This window comes from Leuciscus leuciscus (genome assembly GCF_965113295.1).
Source record: "Leuciscus leuciscus genome assembly, chromosome: 21".
Taxonomy (NCBI): Eukaryota; Metazoa; Chordata; class Actinopteri; order Cypriniformes; family Leuciscidae; genus Leuciscus; species Leuciscus leuciscus.
In genome coordinates, this window is record NC_138745.1 from 30,363,990 (window position 1) to 30,380,709 (window position 16,720).

General features: G+C 37.0%; 1 protein-coding gene across 9 annotated transcripts in view; it reads right to left on the bottom strand.

The window, feature by feature from the left end:
* Positions 1-16,720, bottom strand: part of sdk2b (sidekick cell adhesion molecule 2b) — a 300,705-nt gene that overhangs the window by 142,088 nt on the left and 141,897 nt on the right. The gene's annotated exons all lie outside the window — the stretch shown is intronic.

A 16,720-nucleotide genomic window follows, 5' to 3' on the forward strand; every position in this document is an offset into this window, starting at 1 on the left:
TGTAAACTATATGAACAAACAATGAATAGCTGTATATTTATTAACTAACATTAACAAAGATTAATAAAATACTGTAACAAATGTATTCCTCATTGTTAGTTAATACACTAACTAATGTTAACAAATGAACCTTATTGTAAAGTGTTACCGAACTATTTATACTGAGTGGCTATATTTTCACTGTATAGGCAAAGAAAATTATTAAAATATTATCTGGAGAACATTAAGTTTGTATTAATTTGAAAGCATTTTTTTTTTCTACCCACTATCACTGTAATGTTAGATATAATCCTTAAAAAAAAAAAAAAAAAATCATTACTATAAATATATTAAAATAAAACTAAAGATGTAAAATAAAAGTTATATATATATATATATATATATATATATATATATATATATATATATATATATATATATATATATATATATATATATATATATTAATTAGCTTTTATTTTACATCTTTAGTTTTCATTTTAATGTTACTTTTTAAAGTTTTAATTTTTTTTTGCAATTTGATGAGCATTTGTGATTTTTTTATATTTATATTTAGCTTTAGATAAGGTAATTGTTAAACTAGAAACGTGAATAGAATATATATATATATATATATATATATATATATTTTTTTTTTTAATTAATATCATGATTGTCAACCAGCCTTCATAAAGCATAATATAAAATATCAAACAGTAAATGTGTTAGTACACTTGCAGCTTAAAATGTTAACAGCACTAAAAACCTTTTTTATCCTCTCTCAAATTTTCCAGAAACCCCTAAGCCTTCCCTGAAGAACTCTGTTAGAAAACCCCAGCAGCTTTTCTGCCATGCAAATGAATGAAAAGAATTGCCATGTGTTTTGTTTTTTCTTCTTATTTCTTTTTCTTTTTTTAAAGAGTCAAACATATGTTCAAGAGAACAGAATCATCACCTCTGGGACAACTAGTGCAAAAAAAATTAAAAAATAAAATAAAAATGCTGTTATTCAGGTCTGTGTGATACTGTTTACATCTTTCACACACTCAGAAGCTTCAGACAAAAACATTTCTTAGAAAGAAAAATCCAACAAAAAGAATTCATTAGACTTCATTATTACCATCTATTATTATTTTCAGAGGAAGAAATAACCCGTTTCTTAGCCGCTAACAGTTTAGGTAATTCATTTCTCACATGTTTCCGCAGCATGCGCGGTTCTGTACGGGCCCCTGTGTTGGTTTATCTCCGGATCCTGAGGTGAACCTAATCAGGTGCTGAGGCAGGGGACTATATGCCATGGCAAAGTCAAATAATTGGATCTTTGATTTAAGAGCTGCATGAAAAACTAATTGCATGAGTTTGTCATCACCTCTCCTCTTCTTTGCTTCCTACGGCACCGATCTTCCCCACAGCTCCCAGAGAGTTGTAAAGAAACAGAAACTCGTTGTCTGCCTCTTTGCAGAACCACGGTTGATTTTATTGCCTATTGAAGCCTTGGTGACCACAGGAAAACAGCTTTGAATGAAAAGGGCAAAAAGCAATTATTCGATTTAAGATGGCATTTGGATACACAACGGCTAAATGAGCATTGATTAGAGGAGAGAAAGGCTGATGTGGAAATATAAAAGGAGAGCCGCCGCCGCCGCCGCCGAGTCTAAGACCACTGAGTAAATAGGTGAGGTCCCGCTTCAAACACTGCTCTCTGTTGTCTCGCGTCCCGCTGACATTTTGCCCACCTCTGCACTGGAACTGAGAAATAATCTGGACCAATCGATTCACTGTTAGCGCTGTAGTTTTGCCTTTCATCAGCTGGGAACCAAGAAAAACACGAGCGCTGGAAAGAAATCTTTTTAATGGGGACATCAATACGCGCTATGAGCACGTTCTGTTTCACTCTATGTTTTTCCTCTTTCACTCCGTCTCTTTTTTTTACACTCTGGTTCCTGTTTACTGACAGGCGCCTCATCAGCACTGCAACATGCAACAGGAATCAATACAGTCTGTACACCTGAGAGAAGATTGTTATTCTGATTTCTACCGAACCTGAACAATGTGGCAGTCGACACAAGCAGCTTTGTCTGAAAGTGTGTTTGCATCATCTAGGGATGAACATGAGACACTTTCACACAAGAAACTCGTAAGGTGCCACATTTGCCATTCACACGTGACAGTTTTCCTTCTTTTATACGTATTACCAATGTTGGGTGTAATAATGCATCACAAATGACATGATGCCTTTTGTAGTTCTAGAGTAAATGTGACTAGGCATTTACATCACATCTCACTTGCACAAAAACAGATTTAGTATTCCTCCAAAATAATAAAAACTGTGAAATGCAAACTCCGAATATTACACAAACCTGCAATAATCAAATATGTTAAATAACACAAATTTACTTTATGTATTTAATCTTACTTTATTCATTGCTTTCCATAAAAAGTAACACAATTAGTTACTTTTTAAAGGAGTAACGCAATAATGTAACGCATTACTTTTAAAAGCAACCATTTACACATCAACACCGGAAATTTAACTCAGATAGAGAGAAGCTTTTACACGCCAATCTAATTCTCAGCTTTGATAAAGCAATTTGATAAAGCAATTTGAAAAAGCTCATTTTGTATAGTTATTAACCATTTCTTAATAGAGTACTATTAAAAAATTGTTTTCGTCATATGAAATAAAATTGATTAAAATATAAATATTAGATGGAAAAAAATAGAAATGTTGCCTTTGCAAATAACTGAAATAGAATAAATTGAGGTTGAAGCACTAAAAAATTAAGTCTGAAATAAATATGAAGCTAAATAGAAATATATATATATATATATATATATATATATATATAAAAACAATAAAAATGACAAAAGCACACATACAAATTTTAAATATAAAAATAAAATATATATTATTAAAATAACACTGGTTCGCACAATTTATGAAAAAGGAAAAGCAAGTGGAAGCTCTTATGAAAACAGACACTCAACTAGAGGTGCAAACACAAGGAGTTTATGAAATTATACAGTTTTCACAAAGAGCAAGTTCAAGCCAACTAAATATTTTAGACCTGATCATATAGGAAAAAACCCCACAATATTAGAATTCCCTGCAGGTTTTTCATGGCTATGAAAAAATATCACACCAAAAATATGCAATGAATATAATTAAATTGAGGAAATCTTTGGCGCTCTATATTTCAGTTCTTTTGTCAGAACTACTAGCTAGCAAAAGCACATATCATCATGTTACCATATACTATATGGTACCATAGTCATCATATAGCCATCCACGTCCACAAGAACTCTTTTAACAAGCAGTAATTTACTGCATTTTTAAATTATAGATAACATGGTCAACTGTTCCCCAGACACAAGATTTAACACAAGATTGAAGTACTTGGTGGGACAAACAGGATATCCCGTTTACTAACAGAAACTTACTTCGGATAAGGATATGTTAGAGGGGAAACATTATTGCTCCATGCCTGTCAGACTGCTTTTGTCAGTCCAGAACCACAGACGGCAAGCCAGGTGGTAGAGATGGTCTGGCACAACGGGTCATGCCAACACACATGGGGCCTGTTTGTGGGGGCCATGCCAGGGCTTTTAGTCTGACCGCATGCCTGGCACTCTTTCCCATGCATGTGGCAGCTAGTCCCTACAGGGCGGTTTGAATTAGGCTGGCACATAGATGGTGGGGGGAGACATGGTGCAAGGACAACCGCCGAGGGCATGGCTGATCCAGAATGCTGGGATGTTTGGAGCGCCGCCACTCAGGGGTGTTTCAAGCAGCAGGTAGATGTGATCGAATCTTGATCCTCCTGCTGTGGCAGAATGGCACCATGGGAGAAAAAACTAAGATCGTGGGTGTGTATGCGTTTGTCTGCACATGCCTAACATGTGCTTCCTGCTGCGATTGATTTGTGTGCACAGACATAAATGTGATTTGAGTTACATGAGTCCTAAGGGAACGTCACAATGCCAGGGAAGCATCCTCAATTCTCTCTCTTTTTTTTTTTTTTGGCTCTATTTTTAGCATATTGTCAGATAATAGCATTTCCTGTTTCTCAGTGCCACCGAAACACGCTTGCTAGAATGCTGACCCGCTTAATGAATTCACTGGTCAGGCTTAATTGACTGTCTTGTTACATGAACTTAACCTGCAGGATGCAGGCAACCCTGCTTTTGTTCTCCATTACACTGCTGTTAAAGACATGAGTGAAAAGAAGGGATTCAGGAATCAATCTGTTTGACGTGATTGAGGAAGGGTAAGAGGGAGAGACAGACAGGAAGACAGAACCTATTAACTATCTTTGCCCAATACCTGCACATTAAGGTTTCAAGGAATGACCTGGCATTAAAGGTACAAATAAAATACTCAATAAAATACTAAAAAAAACATTTTCACAGATATATTTCATGCAGTTGTGTACTTTATCCCAAAAGTTCCCAAGGATTTTTAAATCCAGAGAAATTCCAGTTTTTAATAATGGCTTGCGCTATCCTTGGTTTCCACTTGTGGAAACCATAGGTACAATACATAGAAACCTCATTAGCTACCGTTTGAGGATTCTATGTATGCATATCTATGATACAATATCTTGCACGCCTCTGTTGTTTCGTTCAGTCATCATGGTTCACGATTATAGATTGGCGAGTACATACAATCCAACAAAACGTAAACATAGATCAACTTAGGCAAGCAGGCTTTGGGAAAAACGGAGAAATAAAACAAGGATCAATATCGGCGTGGCGTTTTCAGGATGGGGAGGGCTTCACGACAAACTTGGACTTGATCTTTCCACAGAGATTCCGCTCTCGCATGTGTTTTAATAGACAGGTAAGCATATACATTATTTATTGTACACTATACAGTTATATTGCACTTTGTTTGTACTTCAGTAACGCTTTATCAAGTCTGGTGCACCAAGTCTATGGCAGTGAAATTAAGTAGGCTATGTGTTGCACAAAAATATTTAGCCATTACTTGCAAATTCTGTGGGTTTTTTCAAATGTACTTTTAGTACGATTGTTTTAAACGCGTTAAACTGCGCAACATTAATCCACCAACTCATTTGACAAATAGTCACATATTAGTAACAGGCTAATATAGCATTACATTTCACATTCTTGGCAGCTAATTCATTACGATGACATACCATAGTGTGAACAAAACAAATTTGTTAGCTGATATATAATTTATATGATTTGTGAATTATACATCTCTGGATGGTGAAAGCGACATCTCCCATCGTTCCACTCTCCTTCATAGCGTCATCAAGCTTCGTCTTTGTTATTGTTTTGAAAATGCGACCTCTGGCGGTGAAAAAATTACATATTGTAGCTTTAATGTCGACATGAAGTCAAAACTGATGCAATTAACTTGCAAATTAATAAACAATTTCATTACTTTAAAAAAATACTTACAGATTATGAATGTTGCCTGTAAAAAATATTGTAAAAATATTTTTCTATTTTTTATGAGTAACTACAAACCAATATTTGGTCCCAAACTAGCGGATGGATGGATGGTTGGATGGATGGTAAATTGGCAACAGATAGATAGATACTGTAGATAGATAGATAGATAGATACTGTAGATAGATACAGTAGATAGATAGATAGATAGATACTGTAGATAGATACAGTAGATAGATAGATAGATAGATAGATAGATAGATAGATAGATAGATAGATAGATAGATAGATAGATAGATAGATAGATAGATAGATAGATAGATAGATAGATAGATAGATAGATAGATAGATAGATAGATAGATAGATAGATAGATTTATTTTAACTTGCTTGCATTTATGTCTGGCTCCATTCTACAATGGAATGCCCACTTTTCACGATCAATCAAGTCCCGTCCAACATTTTTACCTTGAATATTGAATATCCTGTTTCACCTAAAAATATGTCAAGTTACAGAAGTAAAATAGGTTGCAAATGGCATGTCATGTTGACTTAAAGTGCATTACAAAACGGGGTCTCTACTGAAAAGGTGACACTTTGATTTCTTGCAGGATCTGCAGGGGGGCTGCTTCAGAAGAGCCTACACACTAGGGGCTTGTTTCAACATTCAGCTTCTAACACACACACACACACACACACACACACACACACACACACACACACACACACACACACACACACACACACACACACACACACACACACACACACACACACACACGCACACACACACACACAGTGGCCGGTGCCAGTAACACTTTTGCTTCGTCAGTAAACAGTCGACCGTCCTTGTCACTAAAATGTTTATGTTGTTGGCACAGGCCTGCGGGGCTGGCAGCGAGGCCCTGAACCGACTGAGAATGGACACAGAAGCTTCCAGAGACACACAAATAATGACAAAGCGAAGAGAGAATAATTTGTGACACTTTACTCGATCTTGCTTTATCATATAGCATCTACTTTGGTGTCACACTGTAAACACTTAGCAGATATGTTTCGCATGGTCAACACTAAATCAGCCAATAGAATCCCATAGATGTACAATTAAATCAGGTTTGAGAGTGCTTTAACTTCACTTCATGATTAAATAGTGATGAATTTGCAGTTATTAGTTTTTATCTTTGCAGGACCACACAGGTCTTTTAAGAGTGTGCCCATAGGATCAGACTTATAAGAGTGGTTATCTAGCTCGTGGTTGCCACTGTCAGGGGAGTCTGACCTAACCTCAGAGAACTCAAAGCTCAATGAGATAGTAGTCACTGATGTCATGAGCTCATTATCTAGAGGGGACTGGAGGAGATTTGGACAAAGTTTTAGTGTAGGATTTACTTTGAAACAATTTTCAGTCAGAAATTGCTAGTAAATGTAACAAATAATTACAAAGATCCGGCATATAACTCATTGAATTTTTGAAGTATAATAGCATTTTCTTCTATAATCTTTGTTATATGAATGGAAATGGGAAGTTGCTTGCTTTCACTCTTGTGAACATGTGAGTGATATGTGAATACGTGTCACTATCAGTTTTCTTTTCTTGTCATATGGGATGACCTAGACATGTTCTTGACAGGTTTTTGATAGTTTCACCCATTAGAGATGCCTGAAGAAAAGTTTATCTTCATGGCCAACAAACAGACCTCTTATTTTCACTCTTCATTTCCCTCATCTTCCCCCCTCTCTCTCTCCTTTTCTTTCCCATGCTCTCTCATTCACTCCCCCCGCCTCTCTCCTTAAGATTACATGCAATCTCAGTCAAGCCGATAAAAGGATGAGACGGACTATCATGCATTCCTCACACAAATCTGCTGTAATCCACATACTGTTGTTATTTTCCTCCCCTTTAATCTCAAGTTCTTTCTTTTCATCCTCCTTGTGTTCTTTTCCTTCTTTTGGGTTTGATAGTGGGTGCACAGAGATGAAAGAAAACAGAAAACTAGACATAGAGCACCATAAATAAAGTCTCTCCCTCACTTTCTTGCCTTGTCAGATGTGATTTCCAGTCGGTCTGTCTGTCTGGCCTGCTGAATTCATCAAGTTCTCACATTTGGTGATGGCCACTGTCAGGGGTCGGGTTCGTTGCAGATGCATTACATCAGATGAAGAGGCAGGCAAATCCCGAGCCGACCCCCATTTGCACCATTAGGGACGAACAGATGAAACGGGGATTACATCCTCCTTATTAAGACCAACAGAATGGTGACCAGTACAACCATATGTGACACGACCAGTGTAATCGCATTTGATCAGAATGAGATACTCGACAGAACAACAACAACAAAAAACCCACTAAAGACAGCCTCATTTGATGGTATAACATCTGTCAAGGCCCAAACAATAATGTTCTATAATCCCAGCACGTTTATACACCAATTTGACCGGCTTTTGTTGTTGTTTGTCCTCAAATGGATACGGCAGACAGAAAGGCCGGCAAATGCACAGTGAAGAGTTCTCATACTCAGCTTTCGTTATGTTTCTGTCCTCATTTTTCCGTCCTTTCACATTAAATATGCTTCTGAGGCTTCTTGTCGACGTTGCGTTTTGAGCAGAGTCATTAGAGCAGAGACGGAGATCAAACGTTGCGCAAAGTCAGACAACATTACCTTCGGCATAACCAGAAAACACAAAAAATAGAAACAAATGAAAGCCATATTTGAAGCTCTACGGGCTTTTAAAACTCCAACCGCCTGCACCTGTAGATTGAGGGCAGGATGAAGGGCGTGTCAGAGCTGGCAGTGAGCGCTTTGATTGGTCGAAACATGACGCTTGTCAGCGTCTACAGCCATTCATGCACTGCGCTGCAGGAGAGGCGAGGAGATGCAGTCTGCCGTTTGTTATGGATCTACCTTTCAGCCTGACAAACAGAATGCACACTTACAGCGCGGAAGAAGAGGCGTTCTGACAGCATTGGGAGTATTGGCATGGGAACTGTGACTCAAGTGCACTACTGCTGTAGAGTTCCAGCTAAATCAGCGGTATATGTCGGTCGACTGACATTTACATGCACTGATATAGACGTGTAAGAATGACTTTAACGCGTTAAAGGTACTGTAAGGGATTTCAGCCGAATTGTTAACCTCAATCACATGACCTCTCTAAAACAAAAAACTCCGCCGTCCAAAGACATGCCAGCCAACCTGATATCAAAGAAGTCTGTTTTTTTTTTTTCTCCGTTGAAGGCCATTTTAAAACCCCGTGAAAAAAAATAATATATATATATATATATATTTTTTTAGCTTTGAGGTCATCTACTATAGGATTTAATACGAATTCAGAAAGCTCTTATCAAAAAGCTCTTATCTGCTACAAAAATTAATTTGATCTGCTACAAAATCTGAATGTGCAGTATTTTTGGTTTACATTCAAGAGGGTATTTCTGATTGGTTGGTTTTCTGACTGGCTAAAAAATGGGCAACCATGCACACATACTGTACAAATACACATGCAAAAAGAAAAAAAAAAGAAAAAAGAAAGAAAAAAAGAAGACCTACAGAAAAAGTTATCTGCCCTAGCTTATGTAAGGCAAAAGAAATGTGATTCATATAATCTACAGAATAAAATATTGTAGCTGATCATTAATTACAACACTTCACATTCATGGAACATACACTATAACCTTCATATTTGCGAAACTGCAAATAATGTTTTAAAAAAAAGTTATATGACCAATGTTAATTATATGAAATATTGAATGTTTCTTACCTTGATTCGGTCACCGGATGAATTGAAAGCATCATGAAGAGCAAAAGAAAGAGAGAGAAAAAAAGACACATTAGAATATTTTAGTATCTGTGCTCCTCCAAAAAGTAGTAATATCACACTTGACATGATTTTTTATGAAAACAAAGCCCACACACACCACACAGAAATCTTAATACTCCTGCTTAAGGGCTGCAGTGAAAATATTAACCACATCTGTTTCAAAGGCATCACGTCATTCATTTTGACTTGTGTCAAAGCGAGCTATCTGTGATTAATTTTGCTCTGAAAAAGCCAGTTTAATTAAATTTTTTTCCCGATGTCAGTCCCTATTCATCTGCATTGTGGAATCTGATCTACAGCCCCCTTCCTTTGCACGCCTGGGGTCTGGATGTCTCCCCGCAGTCACCGTTTTACTAATGTGGCTGCTTTCGGATGGTGTGATGCACTTCTCAGGCTTTTCCAAATCCATTGAAAATCGCCTTTCCTGATCGTCTCTCTCCTTCATAGATCAAGGAGATGTCCTCGAGATAGCACCCTTTGGCTGCCAAGACTCCCGGCTCAAATAACTCACTCTGATAGCTGTTTCTGCACCGGTTTCATTAAATATCCGACCGCGGTACACAGACACACGGATTCACATTGGAAAACTGATATGCGGCTAATCTGAGGAGACAAATCGCTAGGGCAAACAGTGTGTTAGAAAAGAAAAGAAACATAAAAATAACATTTAACAATGACACCAGATGCTTGTCCACCTCCAACACAACACCAGACATTTCATTATCCTACAGCAAAGTTTTGCTCAAGGCAAGAGGGATGATAAATGGCACAGTCAGGCCTCGTGATATAGCCTTGCGGCTTTTAAACTGTCTGTGAACAGATGTGGACAACATTTCTGATAACGCAAGCCTGAAGGGATGAGATTCAAACAGCCAAATAAACCAGACCAATGTACATATGAAATGGACATAGTGTGCAATAATAATAATAATAATAATAATAAAAACTGTATCTCTCTCCCCAGCAATTTCTTTCTAATACAATCCTAATATTGTATTGGGGTGGTGGTGGCGCAATGGATAAGACACATGCCTTTGGTGTGAGAGACCCGGGTTCGAATCCACTGTGAGACACCAATGTGTCCCTGAGCAAGACACTTAACCCCTAGTTGCTCCAGAGGCGTGCGACCTCTGACATATATAGCAATTGTAAGTCGCTTTGGATTAAAGCGTCAGCTAAATGAATAAATGTAAATGTCTAATACACTGCTTGGGTCTGCACTGTTTGGAAAGCTCACAATTGACAGTTATCTGAAGGATTCTCTGTTAGTTTGCTATAACTACAGAGAAAGGCGCTCCAGGTTACAAGAGAGACTTCAGTAACTGTCTGTGCCAGTGTCACCCACAGCAGTCTAATGATCAAACAGCATCATCCAGTTTTAAAGAGCCCTACAACACCACAGAAGCAACAGCCCCTCTGATTACACACATCGAAAAGATATTTCCAAGCAGATCTATTGTCGGAGCAACTTGGGACTTTGGATGGGAATCAATCAATTTCTTTTTTGGTGGGGAATCGAAATTGACTTGTTCTCTATAAGCTTATTAGCCAGTGATACGGGAAATACAGCAGATAACACATTATTGATCCGGTACCCAACAAAGAAACATGCTTAAGAGCATTTAAAAGACTGATATATCAATATGTGTAAATTGTGTATGTACATGTAGACACAGATTCTGGATTATCAGCATAATGACAGTCTGACTAACTTAAATGCACTAACATTGTATAAAGAAATTAATTGATATTAAGAATGGATGCATTAAAATAATCAAAAGTGACAGTAAATATATTTATAATGAAAAAAATAAGAATTCGGAAAAAAAAATACAGTTTCCTAAAAATCAGCACTGTTAAGCAACTGTTTTTAACATAACAAAATTATTGATATTAGAATAATGATTTCTGAAGGATCACGTGAGACTGAAGTCTGGAGTCATGATGCTAAAAATTCAGCTTTGCATTACAGGAATAAATTACATTTTAAAATATATCAAAACAGAAAACAATTATTCAAAATTGTAATAATATATTTACTATATATTTGGTCAAATACATGCAGCCTCAGTGAGCATAAGACACTTGAGTGGTAAAGAATATAATTTTTTAGTAAAATACATTTATTTGTTTACATATTTATACACATTTTACATACATTATTTAATCATTTAAAATGTAACAAGCTTCTTTTTTGAAGTATGCTCACGCTATTAAGATTTGATTCCACAAACCTGGCAAACTGGAAAGTTATTGACAATCCATCTGATTGGGCTTTGTGATGTTCACAAGTGTGTGGTGCATCTCTGTGCACGGGGGTCATTGAACAGACTGTAGGCTGGACGCCTCATAGAGCACAAACGTGATGCTGGGAAGGTCATGTGACTCACGCCAAAGTTATTCCAGCCACTTAGTCTGGGTTAATTAAGGCAGTTCTTCTCTCCAAGGGAGAAACTTTTTTAATTAAGGAATTATGAAACAGCAAAGCTGTCTACAGGAAGTTCACTAAACTACGAACAACACAAAGGTAAAACACAGCTTGATTTGGAAATGCAGCAGAGTTATAAATTAAGGAGAACGACAAAACAAAAAGGATTATATATTTGCTTACTCCGATTAGTGCTGTTGCTAGCTCTCACTTTACCAGAGTTCTGCTGCCATTAACTGAGGATTAAGCTCTGCTTACTGTATTTGACTGTGTAAAAAACAACAACAACACTGTTTTCTTGAACCAAAAGAGTCAAAAGAACAAGCTGAAAACTGAAACATTTTGTGTTTTTTGCAATCCACTGGAGCAACAGCATGAGGCCAATACAACACAACAGCAAATGTCCTCATTAAAAAATATATTAATCTTTTATGGGTCGGAGTTAATGAGCGTGTAATGTGGCCTGTGATCACCAAAGCTAATGAGAGAAAGGTAACGGTAAATATAAAGCCAAGGGCAGAACAATTATATGGCTTCATGCCTGTAGTTCTATCATTTTTAGATCGATTTGATTCCTAATGTATCTTTATAAACTAACACAAAAGCAATACAAATATTTTCTTGAAGATAGTCATAAAATACTACACTATGGGCTCCAGCGCATAGGCCTCTTTTGGTGTTAAAAAACTACTGTCAGGATTTACTAAAGACATGCTGTGAAAAATTTGTGTTGAAATGGCATGGACAGGGTTATTCTTGCGGAGGGTAAAATTAATGGGAGGAGAGTATTTAAATGAATCATGCAAGGTGATTTACTATGGTTTATGCTAGTCAATTTACTTTGGTAAAACTTTGGGAACTTTCCACTTTTTTTAATTGCGCTCTCAAGCTAATTTGCCCTGTTTAATAAATCTGGCCCTATATGGTCTAAAAAAAGATACAGCACAATATATTCTTGTTGAGCATTTCTTGAGTTCACACTTACATAATCAGATATATAATCAGTATAAAATATGCATATTTGGTGTGCTGTCCGAAGAGAGGACTCCGAGCTCGAATTTTGGACCGAACCCAGAGTCCCCCTCACCCCACCCATCCCTGGCTGGAATAGGAATAATCGAGAGTGAGGAGTTGGGGTGCATATATAAATATATATATAAATATATATATTAACCAATATATTAACTCAATATATAAACCAGCTCTCGTGCTGATTGGGTAGATTATCTGAACATGCTCCTCCCGAATTTTGCTAATAAAACATCATTTAATTTTTAAAATATTGATATTAATAGAGAGTTGGTCCAACCAAACTGCTCTCATTCTTTTGGGAAGGCTTTCCAGCATGAATGTAGTTGCATGAATTGGACATTCAGTTCATCCCAAAGGTGTTCAAAAGAGGTTCAGGTGTGGGCTTTGTGCAGATCCGTGAATTTCTTCCAATCCATTACAGACTCATTAAACCATTTCTAGATGGACCTTGCTATGTGCACATGGCAGATAAGGGTCCTTTCCAAATAATTTTCACAAAATTGGAAGCATAGAATACTCTATAATGACATTGTATGCCGTAGCATTAAGATTTATCTTGACTGGAATTAAGAGGACCAACCGAACCAGTTAATTAGAAGGGTGTCTGCATACTTTCAGCCATGTACTGTATTTTGAGAGAGAGATGACGTGATAAATTGGAAAAGAAATAGGAATAAATCAAAACTATCACAACCCGGCGAAGGATATTCAGCTTTAATCACAAAAGCACATTAATCATATTCCTGTGGGAGAAATATCCAGAGAAGGGTTCAAATAATTCATCTCAAATGATTCTCTTGAGCTACGAATGTACCATTTCCAGTCGAAAAATATTCTTTTTCACATACTTAAAAATGACAAAACCACGTCTGGAGCGTGAGACTGAACGGGACCGGAGAGCTTCTTTCTCCTTTTTTCCCCCTATAGTCTTGTCCACATGTAAATGATGACTTAATGGATTTTAGCCTCAGCAAACAGAAATTAAACCATACCTTATGCAGCATGTCTTGGATAATTGCGCAAAGACTCATTCAGTCAAGGGACAAATTGACACTCAGCAATGTGAATCAATGAGCACGCATCTTTATTGGGGAGCGGGGAGGTCATTAATCCATTTCGCAGTCAGAATGGGTGGACGGACGTGACCGGGCCTGATCTATTTGGCTGTTAATCTGACCTTCAGATGTTATGCATGGACAGTGCTTTTCTATTGGCTTTTAATTACCTGTGTGAGAAAGTCCATTTCTATGGGAATTGATTATACATTAAGCTCTCTTTCTTCAAAACACAAAGGGGTAAGAGGTGGTACACCACACACGGCTTCATTTGGAAGAGATAAAAGTTATTTCTCTACAGGTTTCAGGCTTTTTGAAGCAGAGATTACCTTTTTTTTTTTTTCAGGAAGGTGAGATGCAAAGAGATGCACAATTCCGAATTTACTAATTGCAATTCAAATCGTGAGTGTAAAATCGAACTGAATTGGACACACCCCACAAGAAGTTGAACTGGAATTCAAAGAAATCCACATTAGTGAACAGTTGTGTAAGGTGTATTGACGCAAGTAATGCCACAAGTTGAGTTCAGAGAGGGATCCCCAAGCTTCTGATTTAACGGTCACTGCTTAATAAGAGATTATAACACATCTTTAGATGTGAATTACTTGAATACCCTTCCTAAGTGGTGAGAACGAAGACCAGCCAAATTAGCCTCCAGGACCAGAGCTGTGATCAACCCCAAGGCACAACTCCAGAAAGAAATACTCTCATTCTTGCCAGGACACAATGCCATAATGACTACACACTTGCCAAGGTGCTACTTTTTGCCAATGCGCATTAACCTGCTTTGCTTACCCGCTTTTGGCATCTTAAAACGTTTTTTTTTTTTTTTTTTTGACTCAAAAGCCATATGGGCATCAGTTTCATCCTTCCTGAAGAGACTTTTGTTAGTTTTAAAACAGAAATATTCCATCAAACGATTTAGAATTAGCCTTAAAACAATCCTTGTCAAATGATCAAAAACTTGCACCGTGTTCTGTAACTTTATGTATGTCGACCCGTTTCTCAGGACACAATTACGACAAACTTCCACATCATAAATTGCTGCCTTAAGAGCCTTACTTCAATGCTTACAAAAATATATAAAAATTTGACAAACACAAGTGGGAACAAAACACACCTCAGTCCTCAAATTACTCAGATTCTGCAAGGCCTTCAGGTTGAACCATATTTCCAGATAGTGGCAGTGAGTATTTTAGCACTCTGAATGCCGACGATTAGAGAAAGGAGGCAGTTTAACACATTTTTATTGTCCTTGGCACAGTAATTTACTCCTCTGAAGCAATAGTACAGGAGGTAAATAGAAAATGTGAAAACGGAAAGAGGCAGTCGTCTGGTAAATGAGTAATTGACAGTGGCCCGCTGTTTCTAAGGTTAGGCTACTATTTCAATACATCACTCATTTCTCCCACAATAAAGTAAAGCAGTGACGAGTACAATAAAAGATAATAAAGTAAAAACTTGGGAAACAACTTTAGGTATTTAATGAGACTTTTTGAAAATGTGTGTCATAAAAAAAAAGAAAGAAAGAGCAGAGTGAATGGAAAGATGGAAAATCTCAAGTGCATTACAATCTTTGTCAATGTGGAGCACTTGGACAGCCTTGAACAACTCCGCATGAGCATATCAGACATGTTGTTAACACACATCTGGAAGTGGTTTCAATCAAACAGATCACTTCTGAGTGCTGTTGCGTTAATCTTACTCTAATGAACTATACACCCATCTGCCCCACTAATGCTTTTAAGATCTCTCTTGGATATGGAGTCTCAGAGTAGAATGACAGCAGACACTTGAACAATAGTCTTGCTTTACCTCGGGGGGAAAATACAAAGGCATATCTTCCTAAATGTGTGTGTGTGTCTTTTTGGATCCTTTTAAAAATCAATAAATCAGATCATTTCAATGAATTAGTTGATTTAGTCTGAATGATTTGTTCTCAAATTCAGCTTACTGTCTCAGATTCGCTCCAGCCTGGGGGTGAAGTTTATCTGTACATAACAACTGAAATTTCGGTCTGATTCCCCACTCAAAGCTATCATATTACTTTAAGGGTTAGTTCACCCAAAAATGAAAATTATCGCATAATTTACTCACCCTCAAGCCATCCTAGGTGTATTTGACTTTCTTCTTTCAGCCAAACACAATCCATGGGGTTAATAAAGGCCTTCTGTAGCGAAGTGATGCATTTTTGTAAGAAAAAATATCCATATTTATAACTTTATAAACTATAATCACCGGCTTCCAGTAATGGCTGTATGTTAGTCTAGATCCAGTGGAAGAATGACCTCTGACCCGACGCATGACTTAGGATGTAGGAGTAGCGTAAGCTTAGGTGACAAACACGGATGGGCAACAAACTCAAGCTCCGACTCAAAATCCTCCGACATTTCTCTTTAAAATTCTCGTTTTAGACTTCTAATTTGTGATCAGGGTTTTGTTTTGATATACTCTGCACGTCATGCGTCGGGTCAGAGGTCACTCTTCGGCCGGAACTCGACTTGTGTACGGCTGTTACCGGAAACCAGTGATTAGAGTTTATAAAATTATAAATATGGATATTTTTCTTAAAAAAAATCCATCTCTGCCTTGAGCCGTAATTACTTTTATGATGGATGGATGTGCTTTTTTGGGCTTCAAAATCTAAGTTACCATTCACTCCCATTATAAAGCTTGGAAGAGCCAGGATATTTTTTAATAAAACTCTGATTGTGTTTGGCTGAAAGAAGAACGTACAGTAATATACATTTAGGATACTACCCTTTTAAGAAGACTGAATATAGCGTATGATTCATATAAACAATATTTATGTATTTTCATGTTAGTTCACTGTGTATTAACTGATGTTAACAGATACACATTTTTATCTTACATTAGTAAATGCTGAGATTAACATTAACTAATATTTATAAATGCGGTAGAAATATTGTTTGTTGTTAGTTCATGGTAATAAGTGTAGTTAACTAATGTTAACAAATGAAACCTTATGT